At 44.2% G+C, this 15,525-nt stretch overlaps 1 long non-coding RNA gene across 1 annotated transcript in view; it reads right to left on the bottom strand.

Annotated features, from left to right (window-relative positions):
* LOC121008199 overlaps positions 1 to 15,269 on the bottom strand; it is a 42,178-nt gene extending 26,909 nt beyond the window's left edge. Inside the window, exon 1 of the long non-coding RNA XR_005780528.1 lies at positions 15,224 to 15,269. This is a non-coding gene — a long non-coding RNA (uncharacterized LOC121008199). The remainder of the gene's footprint in view (positions 1 to 15,223) is intronic.
* Between the last annotated feature and the right edge of the window lie 256 nt (positions 15,270 to 15,525).

Raw genomic sequence — 15,525 nt, 5'->3', positions numbered from 1 at the left:
TTGGATTCTGCTACCCATCTGATCCCAGCCTGCTAGCCTTGACTCTCCTGTTGCTGACCCAGATTACCTGACCTGTACTTGTGCCGCGTACCCTGATCTTTCGCCTGTCTAACTACGCCTCTGCCTCATCCTTCGGTCCTGCACTGTTGCTCCTGGTAACGACTCTGCCTGCCTGACTCCGCCTGTACTTCTGTTACCTTTCCCCTGGTACGTCCTGGTACGCCTGGACCAGCTGCCTCGTCTGCCTATTCTCCTCAAGTGGTAGCGACCTGGTGTTTCCCTTTGGAAAGTCTATCCCCACCATCAGGGGTACTGTGAAGATTGAGGGGTTCACTTAGACAACGCCTTTAGAGGAGGTAGGCACAGTGGATTCACACCCGCTTGTTCGTGGCAATATATTGAGTGGAGGTATTTTTTTCTGTTGGGTTGGTTTTAGTATATGCAGGTATACCTTTGCTATTTTGAGTTGGTTTGTATCCCGGTTCAGAATTAGGTGCGGATCCTTCTAAAGTACCACTTTGCATCCACAGTTGGTGTGCAGACCTAGGTGTTTCCATGGTAACAGACTACAAACAAGTCCTGTGTAGTCATCCTCTCGTCTACCTGTCTCCTACATCCATCTTATATGCCAAATGTATGTTAGGAATATGTAGGAGACCAGTGACAGCAATATCAGACTACACAGGGCTTGATGTCTTTTACCAAGGAGACAGATCCTTGCTGAATTTCATCTTATGGCACATGTATCTCCTCTGCCATATACAGTGGGGCAAAAAAGTATTTAGTCAGCCACCAATTGTGCAAGTTCTCCCACTTAAAAAGATAAGAGAGAGGCCTGTAATTTTCATCATAGGTATACCTCAACTATGAGAGACATAATGAGAAAAAAAAATCCAGAAGATCACATTGTCTGATTTTTTAAGAATTTATTTGCAAATTATGGTGGAAAATAAGTATTTGGTCATTAACAAAAGTTCACCTCAATACTTTGTTATATACCCTTTGTTGGCAATGACAGAGGTCACATTTTCTGTAAGTCTTCATAAGGTTTTCACACACTGTTGCTGGTATTTTGGCCCATTCCTCCATGCAGATCTCCTCCAGAGCAGTGATGTTTTGGGGCTGTCGCTGGGCAACACAGACTTTCAACTCCCCCCAAAGGTTTTCTATGGGGTTGAGATCTGGAGACTGGCTAGGCCACTCCAGGACCTTGAAATGCTACTTATGAAGCCGCTCCTTCGTTGCCCGGGCGGTGTGTGTTTGGGATCATTGTCATGCTGAAAGACCCAGCCACGTTTCATCTTCAATGCCCTTGCTGATGGAAGGAGGTTTTCACTCAAAATCTCACGATACATGGCCCCATTCATTCTTTCCTTTACACGGATCTGTCGTCCTGATCCCTTTGCAGAAAAACAGCCCCAAAGCCTGATGTTTCCACCCCCCCATGCTTCACAGTAGGTATGGTGTTCTTTAGATGCAACTCAGCATTCTTTCTCCTCCAAACACGACGAGTTGAGTTTTTACCAAAAAGTTCTACTTTGGTTTCATCTGACCATATGACATTGAGTCCCTGGCGGCGTAGTGTGTTACTGATGGTAGCCTTTGTTACTTTGGTCCCAGCTCTCTGCAGGTCATTCACTAGGTCCCCCTGTGTGGTTCTGGGATTTTTGCTCACTGTTCTTGTCATCATTATGACCCCACGGGGTGAGATCTTGCGTGGAGCCCCAGATCGAGGGAGATTATCAGTGGTCTTGTATGTCTTCCATTTTCTAATAATTGCTCCCACAGTGGATTTCTTCACACCAAGCTGCTTGCCTATTGCAGATTCAGTCTTCTCAGCCTGGTGCAGGTCTACAATTTTGTTTCTGGTGTCCTTCGACAGCTCTTTGGTCTTGGCCATAGTGGAGTGTGACTGTTTGAGGTTGTGGACAGGTGTCTTTTATACTGATAACAAGTTCAAACAGGCGCCATTAATACAACGAGTGGAGGACAGAGGAGCCTTTTAAAGAAGAAGTTCCAGGTCTGTGAGAGCCATAAATCTTGCTTGTTTGTAGGGGACCAAATACTTATTTTACCGAGGAATTTACCAATTAATTCATTAGAAATCCTACAATGTGAATTCCTGTATTCTTTCCCCCCATTCTGTCTCTCCTAGTTGAAGTGTACCTATGATGAAGATTACAGGCCTCTCTCATCTTTTTAAGTGGGAGAACTTGCACAATTGGCGGCTGACTAAATACTTTTTTGCCCCACTGTATGTTTGTTGCACTGTATGCCAGCAAGCCTTACTGTTAAGACTGACGTCAGAAACACATCCTAATACATTCCCCCCATTGTCTTCAGTGTTACCTTAAGGCACTGACTTATTATCTCCTGCATTAGAGAGAGGACAAACTCATTATCTCCCATATTACCTGGGGGCACTGAGTTATTATCTCCTGTATTAGCACCGAGAACTGACTTATTATCTCTTGTATTAGCACTGAGCACTGACTTATCATCTCCTGCATTAGCACGGACTACTGATTCATTACCACTTATTATCTCTTGTATTAGCATAGAGCACTGACTTATTATCTCCTGTTTTAGCACAGAGACCTGACTTATTATCTCCTGTATTAGCACAGAGCACTGACTCATTATCTCTTGTATTAACACCGAGAACTGACTTATTATCTCTTGTATTATCACCGAGCACTGACTTATTATTTCCTGTATTAGCACGGACTACTGATTCATTATCACCTGTATTAGCACACAGCACTGACTTATTATCTCCTGTATTAGATCAGGGAACTGACTTATTATCTCCTATATCAGCACAGAGCACTGACTTATTATCCCCTGTATTAGCACACAGCACTGACTCATTATCTCCTGTTTTAGCACAGAGCACTGACTTATTATCTGCTGTATTAGCACACAGCACTGACTTATTATCTCCTGTATTATCACACAGCACTGACTTATTATCTCCTGTATTAGCACCGAGAACTGACTTATTATCTCTTGTATTAGCACTGAGCACTGCCTTATCATCTCCTGCATTAGCACGGACTACTGATTCATTACCACCTGTATTAGCACACAGACCTGACTTATTATCTCCTGTATTAGATCAGGGAACTGACTTATTTTCTCCTATATCAGCACAGAGCACTGACTTATTATCCCCTGTATTAGCACACAGCACTGACTTATTATCTCTTGTATTAGCATAGAGCACTGACTTATTATCTCCTGTATTAGCACAGAACACTGACTCATTATCTCTTGTATTAACACCGAGAACTGACTTATTATCTCCTGTATTAGCACGGACTACTGATTCATTATCACCTGTATTAGCACACAGCACTGACTTATTATCTCCTGTATTAGATCAGGGAACTGACTTATTATCTCCTATATCAGCACAGAGCACTGACTTATTATCCCCTGTATTAGCACACAGCACTGACTTATTATCTCCTATATCAGCACAGAGCACTGACTTATTATCCCCTGTATTAGCACACAGCACTGACTTATTATCTCCTATATCAGCACAGAGCACTGACTTATTATCCCCTGTATTAGCACACAGCACTGACTTATTATCTCCTATATCAGCACAGAGCACTGACTTATTATCCCCTGTATTAGCACACAGCACTGACTCATTATCTCCTGTTTTAGCACAGAGCACTGACTTATTATCTGCTGTATTAGCACAGAGCACTGACTTATTATCTGCTGTATTAGCACAGAGCACTGACTTATTATCTCCTGTATTATCACACAGCACTGACTTATTATCTCCTGTATTATCACACAGCACTGACTTATTATCTCCTGTATTATCACACAGCACTGACTCATTATCTCCTGTATTATCACACAGCACTGACTTAATATCTCCTGTATTAGCACAGAGCACTGACTTATTATCTCCTGTATTATCACACAGCACTGACTTATTATCTCCTGTATTATCACACAGCACTGACCTATTATCTCCTGTATTATCACACAGCACTGACTTATTATCTCCTGTATCAGCACAGAGCACTGACTTATTATCTCCTGTATTAGCACACAGCACTGACTCATTATCTCCTGTATTAGCACAGAACACTGGCTTATTATCTCCTGTATTACCACAGAGAACTGACTCATTATCTCCTGTATTAGCACTCAGCGCTGACTTATTATCTCCTGTATTATCACACAGCGCTGACTCATTATCTCCTGTATTAGCCCAGAGCACTGACTTATTATCTCTTGCTGCGCCTACACGAACCAACCCAATAGCCCCCATGAATAATATCAGAATATACTCATATAATGTATCATGAATCTTTTATTATTACAAAAAATTAATGGACAAGGTGAAAACAGAAGAAAGGGGGAGGATATAACTAAATCTCCTCACTCCTGATACCCCTGATAGAGGGAATCGCACAGGTTCTCAGCTGAATATAATAATGATGTAAAATATCCCTGGGTAAAACATGTATAGATACAGTAGCTCCCACAATGCACAGTGTGGATAAAAAACACTGTAACTTTGCAGAAAGATAGTAGTTGATGGTACAACTGAAATATACACACTTCAGCTGGTATCTGTGATCACTTGTAGCCCCCTCTTTTATACACACTTTGACGTGCGGACCCTTTGATCTATTTGGTGTTATTTTTGACTGGACACGGTTCCGGCTTGATATTGGTCCCCATTCATCGTGTGTATATTTCAGTTGTACCATCAACTACTATCTTTCTGCACAGTTACAGTGTTTTTTTATCCACACTGTGCATTGTGGGAGCTACAGTCAGGTCCATAAATATTGGGACATCGACACAATTCTAACATCTTTGGCTCTATACACCACCACAATGGATTTGAAATGAAACGAACAAGATGTGCTTTACCTGCGGACTGTCAGCTGTAATTTGAGGCTATTTACATCCAAATCAGGTGAACGGTGCAGGAATTACAACAGTTTGCATCTGTGCCTCCCACTTGCTAAGGAACCAAAAGTAATGGGACAGAATAATAATCATAAATCAAACTTTCACTTTTTAATACTTGGTTGCAAATCCTTTGCAGTCAATTACAGCCTGAAGTCTGGAACGCATAGACATCACCAGACGCTGGGTCTCATCCCTGGTGATGCTCTGCCAGGCCTCTACTGCAACTGTCTTCAGTTCCTGCTTGTTCTTGGGGCATTTTCCCTTCAGTTTTGTCTTCAGCAAGTGAAATGCATGCTCCATCGGATTCAGGTCCGGTGATTGACTCGGCCATTGCAGAACATTCCACTTCTTTCCCTTATAAAACTCTTTGGTTGCTTTTGCAGTATGCTTTGGGTCGTTGTCCATCTGCACTGTGAAGCGCCGTCCAATTAGTTCTGAAGCATTTGGCTGAATATGAGCAGATAATATTGCCCGAAACTCTTCAGAATTCATCCTGCTGCTTTTGTCAGCAGTCACATCATCAATAAATACAAGAGAAGCAGTTCCATTGGCAGCCATACATGCCCATGCCATGACACTACCACCACCATGCTTCACTGATGAGGTGGTAAGCTTAGGATCATGAGCAGTTCCTTTCCTTCTCCATACTCTTCTCTTCCCATCACTCTGGTACAAGTTGATCTTGGTCTCATCTGTCCATAGGATGTTGTTCCAGAACTGTGAAGGCTTTTTTAGATGCTGTTTGGCAAACTCTAATCTTGCCTTCCTGTTTTTGAGGCTCACCAATGGTTTCCATCTTGTGGTGAACCCTCTGTATTCACTCTGGTGAAGTCTTCTCTTGATTGTTGACTTTGACACACATACACCTACCTCCTGGAGAGTGTTCTTGATCTGGCCAACTGTTGTGAAGGGTGTTTTCTTCACCAGGGAAAGAATTCTTCGGTCATCCACCACAGTTGTTTTCCGTGGTCTTCCGGGTCTTTTGGTGTTGCTGAGCTCACCGGTGCGTTCCTTCTTTTTAAGAATGTTCCAAACAGTTGTTTTGGCCAGGCCTAATGATTTTGCTATCTCTCTGATGGGTTTGTTGTGTTTTTTCAGCCTAATGATGGCTTGCTTCACTGATAGTGACAGCTCTTTGGATCTCATCTTGAGAGTTGACAGCAACAGATTCCAAATGCAAATATCAGACTGGAAATGACCTCTGGACCTTTTATCTGCTCATTGTAATTGGGATAATGAGGGAATAACACACACCTGGCCATGGAACAGCCGAGAAGACAATTGTCCCATTACTTTTGGTCCCTTAACAAGTGGGAGGCAGATATGCAAACTGTTGTAATTCCTACACCGTTCACCTGATTTGGATGTAAATACAGCTGACAGTCTGCAGGTAAAGCACATCTTGTTTCATTTCAAATCCATTGTGGTGGTTTATAGAGCCAAAAATGTTAGAATTGTGTCGATGTCCCAATATTTATGGACCTGACTGTATCTATACATGTTTTACCCAGGGATATTTTACATCATTATTATATTCAGCTGAGTACCTGTGCGATTCCCTCTATCAGGGGTATCAGGAGTGAGGAGAGTTAGTTATATCCTCCCCCTTTCTTTTGTTTTCACCTTGTCCATTCATTTTTTGTAATAATAAAAGATTCATGATACATTATATGAGTATATTCTGGTATTATTCATAGGGGCTATTGGGTTGGTTCGTGTAGGCGCAGCATTATGTATGTCTAGGCCCCTCTGTTATTTACATTTATTTATCTGAGGTTTATGTCGGTTCTTTTATTATCTCTTGCGGCCTGCGTTCCACTATATTTGGTCCGGACCGGAAAAATCTAATACAGCTGTCTATTTTAAATCTATGCCTGCAAGGATTTAGTCTCAAGTAATACGGGGGAGATATTCATCTTCCATTACCTCTGATTAGGACCTGTGAAAAGCATCACCTGACTCGGAGGTGGTCACGTGACCATACCAGCTGACCAAGTCACCGGATACCAGCGCGGCAGTGCAATACAGCGTTCTCGCCACATGGAATCAGCGTCCGAGCCGGTGGGCAAATGAACACGTGAGTGTGACGGAGGCTTCCATGCCCCATTAAAGTACAGACACCACCTACTTCAATACCAGCAGAGTGGTAATTCATCTACCAAATGCATATACCAGAAAGGCTGATTATGAATGCAGTATCCAGCCGCTTTTATTATTTAAGAATAAGACTAAGGCTACATGCACACCACCGTTCCGTTTTTTTTGCGATCTGCAAAAAATGGAAGCCGCCCATGAACCTTCTGCAATTTACGGGCGGCCCATTGTAGAAATGCCTGTTCTTGTCCGCAAAACGGACAAGAATAGGACATGCTATATTTTTTTTTGCGGAGCCACGGAACGGAGCAAAGGATGCGGACAGCACACGGAATGGGTCCGCACCCAAGCCGTCAAAACTGCGGCTCAGATGCGGACCCGAACTACATTATCCCTTCCATCAGAGAGCGTCATAGGAATCATGGATTTTGAGAGTCCTATTTATACTGTGTCTCCCAATTTATTTTAATGTGTATTATTATGCACTTTTATTTTGATTTTACTTTTATGCTTTCTTATAAATTTATTTTGTACTAATAAATAACTTCCTGATACTGCAATATTTCAATACCAGCTATATTACCTTTTTGTCCAATACCAGCTCCGAAAAGTGGTGTGCCTGCCCATGTGTATGTTTTTTTTTCATTGGTCCCAGAGTTATTTTAATGTGTATTATTATGTACTTTTATTTTGATTTTACTTTTATGCTTTCTTATAAATTTATTTTGTAGTAATAAATAACTTCCTGATACTGCAATACTCCAATACCAGCTATATTACCTTTGTGTCCAATACCAGCTACGAAAAGTGGTGTGCCTGCCCATGTGTATGTTTTTTTTTCATTGGTCCCAGAGTTTTCCGCATCTTTCCAAAGTTTCCGATGGTTCTCACAAACAAATGGTCGTGTGATGGAAATCATAAAGTATCTGCAGGACGAGCCGTTAAGCCTGTCTGGTATTAATGAAGCCAAGCAGGAATTATTTAGAAGCAAGGCAGATTTTGCTATGACAGGTGCATGCATTAGCCCCTCTCTGAACGGAGGGAGGGGGGAGAACAGGTTCAGCGCTGGAACACCGGCAAGGACAGAGAAGGGGCTTCTTATAAAATTACATTAAGGGAACATGAATGTTGCATCTGTCAAAGAAAGACCTGGGAACCAACCTCCTCGATCGGCTCTGTGTAATGCAAATGATACTTAGACTCGTTGATGGTAATTTTTTTATTCAAAAGCGAAAATTATAAGTTTCCAAGTGCAAGCTCTTTCAATGAAAGTCGACTGCGGGAAAACCTATTACCGCAGACAAAAAACGGCTTTGTCGCTGACTGCACTTTGACAAAGAAAAACAAATCAGAGGTGCGGTGGATTAAGTTTACAGCCGTCCTTGTTAGAAGAACACAGGTTCCTTTGAAATGAAAGTCAGGTAACAAGAACAGCTTTCTCCTAGAATTTATTTTTCTGAGTTAAGAAATCCACTAGAAGCTGATAAAACGCCGCTCAAGTTTATTCCATGACTTTTTTTCCCCCGCTCTTTCCCTAAGGGCTCGTTCACACGACGGTTGCACTTCCGTGCCCGTGCTGTGGACAGCAAATTGCGGTCCGCAATGCATGGGCACCGGCCGGGTCCGCGATCTGTCCGTTCCGCAAAAAGATAGAGCAAGTTCTATCTTTTTGCGGTGCAGAGGCACGAAACGGAACCCCAGGAAGCACTCCGTAGTGCTTCCGTGGGGTTCCGTGCTTCCGTTCCGCACCGCATCTCCGGATTTGTGGACCCATTCAAGTCAATGGGCCGACATCCGTGATGCGGAAATGTACGCGGCCGGTGCCCCGTGTATTGCGGACCCGCCATATGCGGGCCGCTATACGGCAACGGAGGGACAACGGTTGTGTGAACGAGTCCTAACTCTCAGGAATTTTGCACAGGTCTCTGTTACTGACGGGTGAAGCACCTTGAAAATGCTTTCTGTCAAGATGTACAGCAAGAAATGTACATGTTAAACGGAATCTGCCAGATCCTAAAACACCCCCAAACTAGAGCAGTGTATAGTGTTAGTGGCGCTGACTCCAATTGTGCCGTTTTTATCTACAGACTCACTTGCATTTCCACGAGCCAGCAGTAAATTGCATTGAGAAGACTCCTCTTTGAGTCCTCTCCATTATGTGCGTGAGCACAGGAGTCCTCGCAATTCATTTTACTTCTGGTTCTCTAAGCTGTAAACCATTTGAGGCCTCCTAAACTGGGGTGTGGAGTCTGTGGAATCCACTCGTCTTCACTCCTAACCCATGCAATGACCCGTGGACTTTCCAGGAGGATTCCATGCGGTGGACACCCAGAATAGCCAGAGTTTGGTGGTGATAGCTTTGATAGAGCATGGCCAGGGACTGAGATGAAGGTGTGTCAAGGAGGAGGATGATATGGCAACATAATCAAGAATGGAACCACAAGTGAAAGGCAGACAATTCAAGAGACAAGAAAGGAGAGATATCAGGAACAAAGCCAAGGTCAGGATCTATATCAATGCACATGCAAGGCCTGGTTGTCACAGACGTTTCCATGACAGGTGCCAGGAGATCAGTGAGACTGGCAACACGTGGTTTGATCTGACAGGTTCCTTGTGGATCAATTCGTGTCTGTGTTGTTTCTAGTAATGGCCGCACCTCTTGCCTCTGGTGTTGCTTATGTGGTCATTTAACCTTCCCTATTTTCTGTAGCTTCTCCCACCATGCTGTGCGGTTTAAAGCTTTAATCTTGTTGTGGATTTCTGGTGTTTGGATCTCGGCAGAGTTCCTGTGCTTCCATAGCCATTTGAAGTTAAAAGGACATACCTCCATTTTCACCCAGGCAGCACCCCTGATGTTAGCATCGGAGCATCTCATGCTCTAATGCGCTCCCTTGCCCTGCACTAGATCGCACAGGGCAAGGGTTCTTTTGCTTACAATAACACACTGCCGGGCGGAAGTGTGTTCAGTGACGTCACCGGCTCTGATAGGCGTGCTTTAGCACTGCCCTAGCTGTTTTACAGGCTAGGGCAGCGCTAAAGCCTGCCAATCAGTGCCAGTGACATTACCGGGCTTCCTGGCAGCCCCATGGAGAGCCTGGTACGTCACTGGAACTCCTATTTAGCGCAGGACAAAGCAGAGCATTGGAGCATGAACTGCTCCGATGCTCAAGTCAGGGGGGCTGCCGGGGTGAAAATGGGGATATGTCCGGGTTCAGCTCTGAACCTGGACAACCCCTTTAAGTGTCTTCTTCCCCATTAGTTTATTGTTTGGGGTTTCTTGTGTAGCCCTTTTCCCTGTTATTTGTGTTTAGGCCTGAGGGAGACTCCTGTTCGTCCTACCTTTTGGAGGAACAGATTGTCTCGTGTCCTGACATTAATTCCAAGGTCCTACAGGGTGAGTTAGGACTTTAGGTTTCTGTGTATGAACTTACCCACCTCTGGGGTCAGTTCATACTTGCAGTCAGTCAGGACTTTGATTAGGGTTTCTCTAGGAAGTGACCTGCTCCTTTCCCTAGTGTCACGATGCGCTCTGAGCGGAAGCGGTGATGGCCGGGGCGCGCTCCCATGGTAACCACAATAGGGCTGAGCGCCGATCAGCTCACTCTGCACTCGGCCGCATTAGAACTCAGGAGTCATGTGATGCTGGCCACCTCACATGACTCCACCAGCGCCATATTTAAACAGGCAATCTGCTGGCCACAGATTGCCTGTTATTGAGGTCCTTCCTGCGAGATAATCACCTGGTTTGTTGTTCCTGCTTGGCTTCCGATTTCCCGTCCGTCTCATCCTTTGGTCTTGGCGTTCCCTCCTGGTTTTGACTTCGACTTGTCCTGACGATTCTCTGCATGCTCCTCCGGTACCTTTCTGCTCTCTTGGTTAACGACGCGGCTTGTTTGACTTTCCTGTTACTTATGTTGTTTGTCTTCCCTGCACTATGCTATCCAAGGGTTTGTCAACCAGTTGTCCCTTGTCGCTAGGACTTGCGAGGCAAGTAGGCAGGGAAAGGGGTGAGGGTGGAGTTCAGTGGTCACTACACCACCCCCTGTGTGTGTGAGACACCTAGTTTCCAGGCCTTTTCTCCTCACCGCTTTTCCCTCCTACATTCGCAGTGGGTTTCCCTCCCACACTGAAGCGTGACACTGGTGGGGTAATTCTTCTTCAAAGAGGCCTCCAGTCTATCATCTTTGGGTGCCAGTCACCTTAGGTAGCTGATTCTGTGTGATCTAGAGCAGGGATCAGCTGAAACTACAACTCCCAGCATGCTCCATTCAGATCGCTGAAAGTTTTGAGAAGCAAGTGTGCATGCTGGGAGTCCTAGTTTGACCACAACTGGAGTGCCGGAATTGCTGATTCCTAATCTAGAGCATCAGTGCCATGGCCTGAATCAGCAAGGCCATAGTGAAGCATGGGAACTGAAGCAGGAGAGAAGGACGCAACCATTTTCTAAGCGGGAGCCACAGCCGTGGTGCTGGAACCGGGTGAGTTGAGCAACAGATTAATTCAAAAATTTTCAATAAGTTTTCCTATTCACAAAAAAAAAGTGTGAACCCAGACTGCTTTTGGCAAAGGAATGTTTACAGCGCCACCTAGAAGGATAACCATCACATTGCACTTAAAGGAATACTTCAGTCGACACTGATACATTCTATTGTGCAGCTTCTGAGGGGGAGGAGCATGACACAGGGATTTAGAGAGCACCACTAAGAGAATCCCTCTTTCATGCTCTGTCCACATAGGTCCTCTACAAAGCATAACACAATGTAGAAGCTTTCTCTGAAGTCTTCTTAGCACCCAGATGGTGGTCACCTTTGTGTCACATGGTCTGATGCTAAGCAATAAAATCTAGGTCTAGTCCTGTTCGGGATACAGACTGTATCTAGATCGGATGCCAGACAATGCACATTATATGAACTTTGGCCAAGATGAATAATTTGCCAACTTTACCTAGATTCACAATTATGTGGCGTGGGGCCCTTTAATTCAGACAGTGGAGCTGCTGTCGACCTGCAGTTCCAGATAAATAGTGCACACATTACCCTGCATACAGTGGCTGAAGTCTGTCATACAGCAGCAATTTACTGCACACAGAGCCACAATGGTGCAGAGTGCGCAGTTAGTACCATACACTGCCAGGGTACATGGCGCACATAGCACCCAGAGTCATACAAGCCCCATTAGTTCCTGCATATAGTACTCCGTCAATGTGCATTAGTTATGAGTGAAGTATTGCGTGAAAATTTGATTAGGCTGGTTCCCCAAATCTTTCACTTTTTTTTTTTTTCATGATGAATTACTTCGTCACAAGTAGTGGGTGCAATGACAGGGAACGGCGATTGCGCCACCTCCATCATTGTAACCCTCAGATGCCGCGTTCATAGCTGATCGCGGCATCTGACAGCAATAATACAGTGTAAAAAAAAATTACATTATAAAATCAGTCTTACCTCCTCCAATTGATCGCCAAGAGCCGGCCGCCCCCATCTTGATTGAAGATCTAGTGTGAAATCTTGCGCGGTCCACAATGGCGTCATCATGTCGGCCGGTGTGGTGATGTCACAACTGGATTTCATGCGAAACCTTGAATAAAGATGGCGGCCGGCTCTTTTCGTTCAAATGGGTGGGGTAAAGTATGTTTTGTTTATTTTTTACCGCCATTCAGAGAAAATCGATTCACTACCACAAAGCACAAGGAAATTCGGCTTTGCATTAAATCGAATTTTCACAGAAATTCGGATTGAATTCCACCTCGTGGCGTTTGATTCGCTCAACCCTAAGATGCATAGCTCGTACTAAACTGCCCAAAGCACCTTGCCAGGGAGCACGACACTGCGGCTAAATGAATAGTATTGGTAGATACGGTATTCGGTGCCCCCATATACAATGGTGCCCACCATAGAACCAGCCTTACTTCACCTCCCTACGCAGACTAATAATCCTCTATTACTTTCCCCACAGTTCTCGTTCTTCAGGACTCAGACTTGTAGGCAGGGGGCAGCGGGATAGGTTCCGTAATCATGGACCTGCTGGATCTGGGACTCAATATTGGGCTGCGTTATATGAGGGATTTTTTTCTTTCTTTCATCAATGGGTTTTTAAAAAAAATAAAAAATCCTAGTAGAAATCTTGGTTCAGAGTTTGTGTTTTCTTTGAGCAGAAAAGCAAGCGTTCCGTGAAATCCTACCGTACGCCTTTAGAAAAAGTCGAGATTAAGTCTCTGTTGAGAATGGAGAAACCTGTCTTGCATGTCCTCCATAAGCATCTTCTATTCCACTGTATTATGAATGGACTCCTAGGACAAAAGAGAAGTCAGAGCGTCTGGAAGGAAAATTCTGTGCGGGAAGGAGGATCCTTCTGTGCGGCAAATACAAACCAAGAAACTGTATTAATATTATGATTTATATGGAATATTCACACTTTAAAGAATTGACCTCTTCACATAAGTGTCTGTGCAAATAAGAGATTTGTCTGCATTAAACTGATGAACTTCTAGAAAAAGCTGCGTTCGTTGTATCTCTGTTTCTTGCGGACATGGACATAGATGGCAAGGCTTTAGTCGTATGCACTTTGCTGCCGCACTCAAATGTAGACTTCCAGGGTGTTCTTCTATAGGAGCTCTAGAGAGACAGTGTTTTCTCCTTTTGGAAGAGACCTGATTTCTTTACCTGGGGATTTCCACCATTGAAATTGATGACATCTTTAGAATATGCCATTACCCTCTGATTGCCAAGACCCCCACCCACCATGAGAATAAAGGAGTCAGATTGCTAGCTGAAGGCTTCCTTCTATTCACAGTTTTCTCCTACATAGCACCAGGCCACTGATTGTGCAGGGATTAGGGAACTGCAATAAAGGCCCCGCTCCTGACCTGCGTCGCTCCTGATCCTGCGTCGCTCCTGATCCTGCGTCGCTCCTGATCCTGGGTCGCTCCTGATCCCCGCACAGCCGCCGCTGCATCTCCCTAGCATCGCAGGTGACCCTAGGGAGGCTCATCCCCGTCGTGGCCAGCTATTGGCTGCCCCCCGCCCCCAATCTCTGGATGTTTTGATCCAAGCGACGGGGAGTAAGTATAACCTATATGAGGTGCCCAGACATTGGGGGGGGGGGGGGTCATTATAGGGGTTGGATAACCCCTTTAAGCGCTCTCTTTGTGCAGCTGAACAGCCGGGATTCGGGGAGTCAGAACGCAGCCAATCTCATATTGATGGTTTACTGAAACAGTATCTAGCAATAAGAATATAGTGGGGTTGGAGAGGAACTATATTTCCATCATTTAGTCCAAAAATTTATATAGTGAAAAAAAAGTCTTCCAGGGCTGCACGGCGAAATGTGTCACGCAACATTTCATATAATGTGTGTCACAGGGTGAAACGCGGCATGCTGCGACTGTGATGCAACAGTCACATAAAATCCATCCAAAATGCTGGATTTTATGTCACAAGTCACATGTCACGCGAAACTTTTACTCCTTTGTCTTCAATCTAAGTTATTAGCGAAATGTGACTCACCTGCCACATGGTCGCCTCTTGGCTGTATTCCCACAGATCCTAGCTCTAAAACAGACGCGTGATAGCAAGTTGCAGACAAGTCGCACGCACACAACTTTTCTGTGTGCAGACGAACCCCAAGTAAGTGACCTGCTTTAATTATTTCTCTTTCCATAACCACCATGCACCATGTCACCCTATGCAACACACTCAAAATGGTCAATGGATTAAGGAACAATAAGTAAAATTCTATTCATATTGTGATAAACAGCATTTTACACAAAAAATGTAATCTTCAAAAAATAAAATAAAGCAAACAGAGAAAAAAGCAATATTCCAAATCATTAAAAGATGAAAACCTCATGGGGCTCAGATCCTAGATATGCAGACGATGAATTATTACACGTTCATACTCAATATGCTCCCGATATAAAGGTAAGAGGCGATCTGCAGCTGACCGACAATGAATTGCGAATTGAAGACATCAGTTCGGCTGCAGTATTCCCTTTCATGTCATTCCAGGACCGTCTGCCAGAGAGTTTATTACACAACCAGCAAATTATAGATCAGCAAATCTGTTTGGCACAGCCGCACGCTGGAGGTTTCACGAGCTTCAAGGGTCCCAGATCAAGTTGTTACACAAAATGCAGAACATTTACTTGTCAGAGGTGACGGCTACACGACAAACTTACCATATATCTTCAAGAGAAATACGTGATGGCAACATTGTAACTTATTTCAGAATGAAAAATAAACAAAACATGTTCTATGTTGCAATTTTTAAATATTTTTACCACCAGTTTTGACTTGCCTCTTAAAGGGGACTTGTCACCAGAACAAGGTGCTTTTAGATCAGGGCTTCTGTGTAATGAGTTTGGCTCATTAGAAACCAGAACAGTTTTATTTTAACCCCTTATAGGGTCCCCCCTATCCCAAGAACACTGTTTATACCCTATCCATAGGGAATGTCTTTAGGGGATACACTGCGTGCAGA

The sequence above is a fragment of the Bufo bufo genome, chromosome 7 (genome assembly GCF_905171765.1).
Source record: "Bufo bufo chromosome 7, aBufBuf1.1, whole genome shotgun sequence".
In the NCBI taxonomy this organism is placed as follows: domain Eukaryota; kingdom Metazoa; phylum Chordata; class Amphibia; order Anura; family Bufonidae; genus Bufo; species Bufo bufo.
This window is presented reverse-complemented; position numbering and strand designations above follow the sequence as displayed.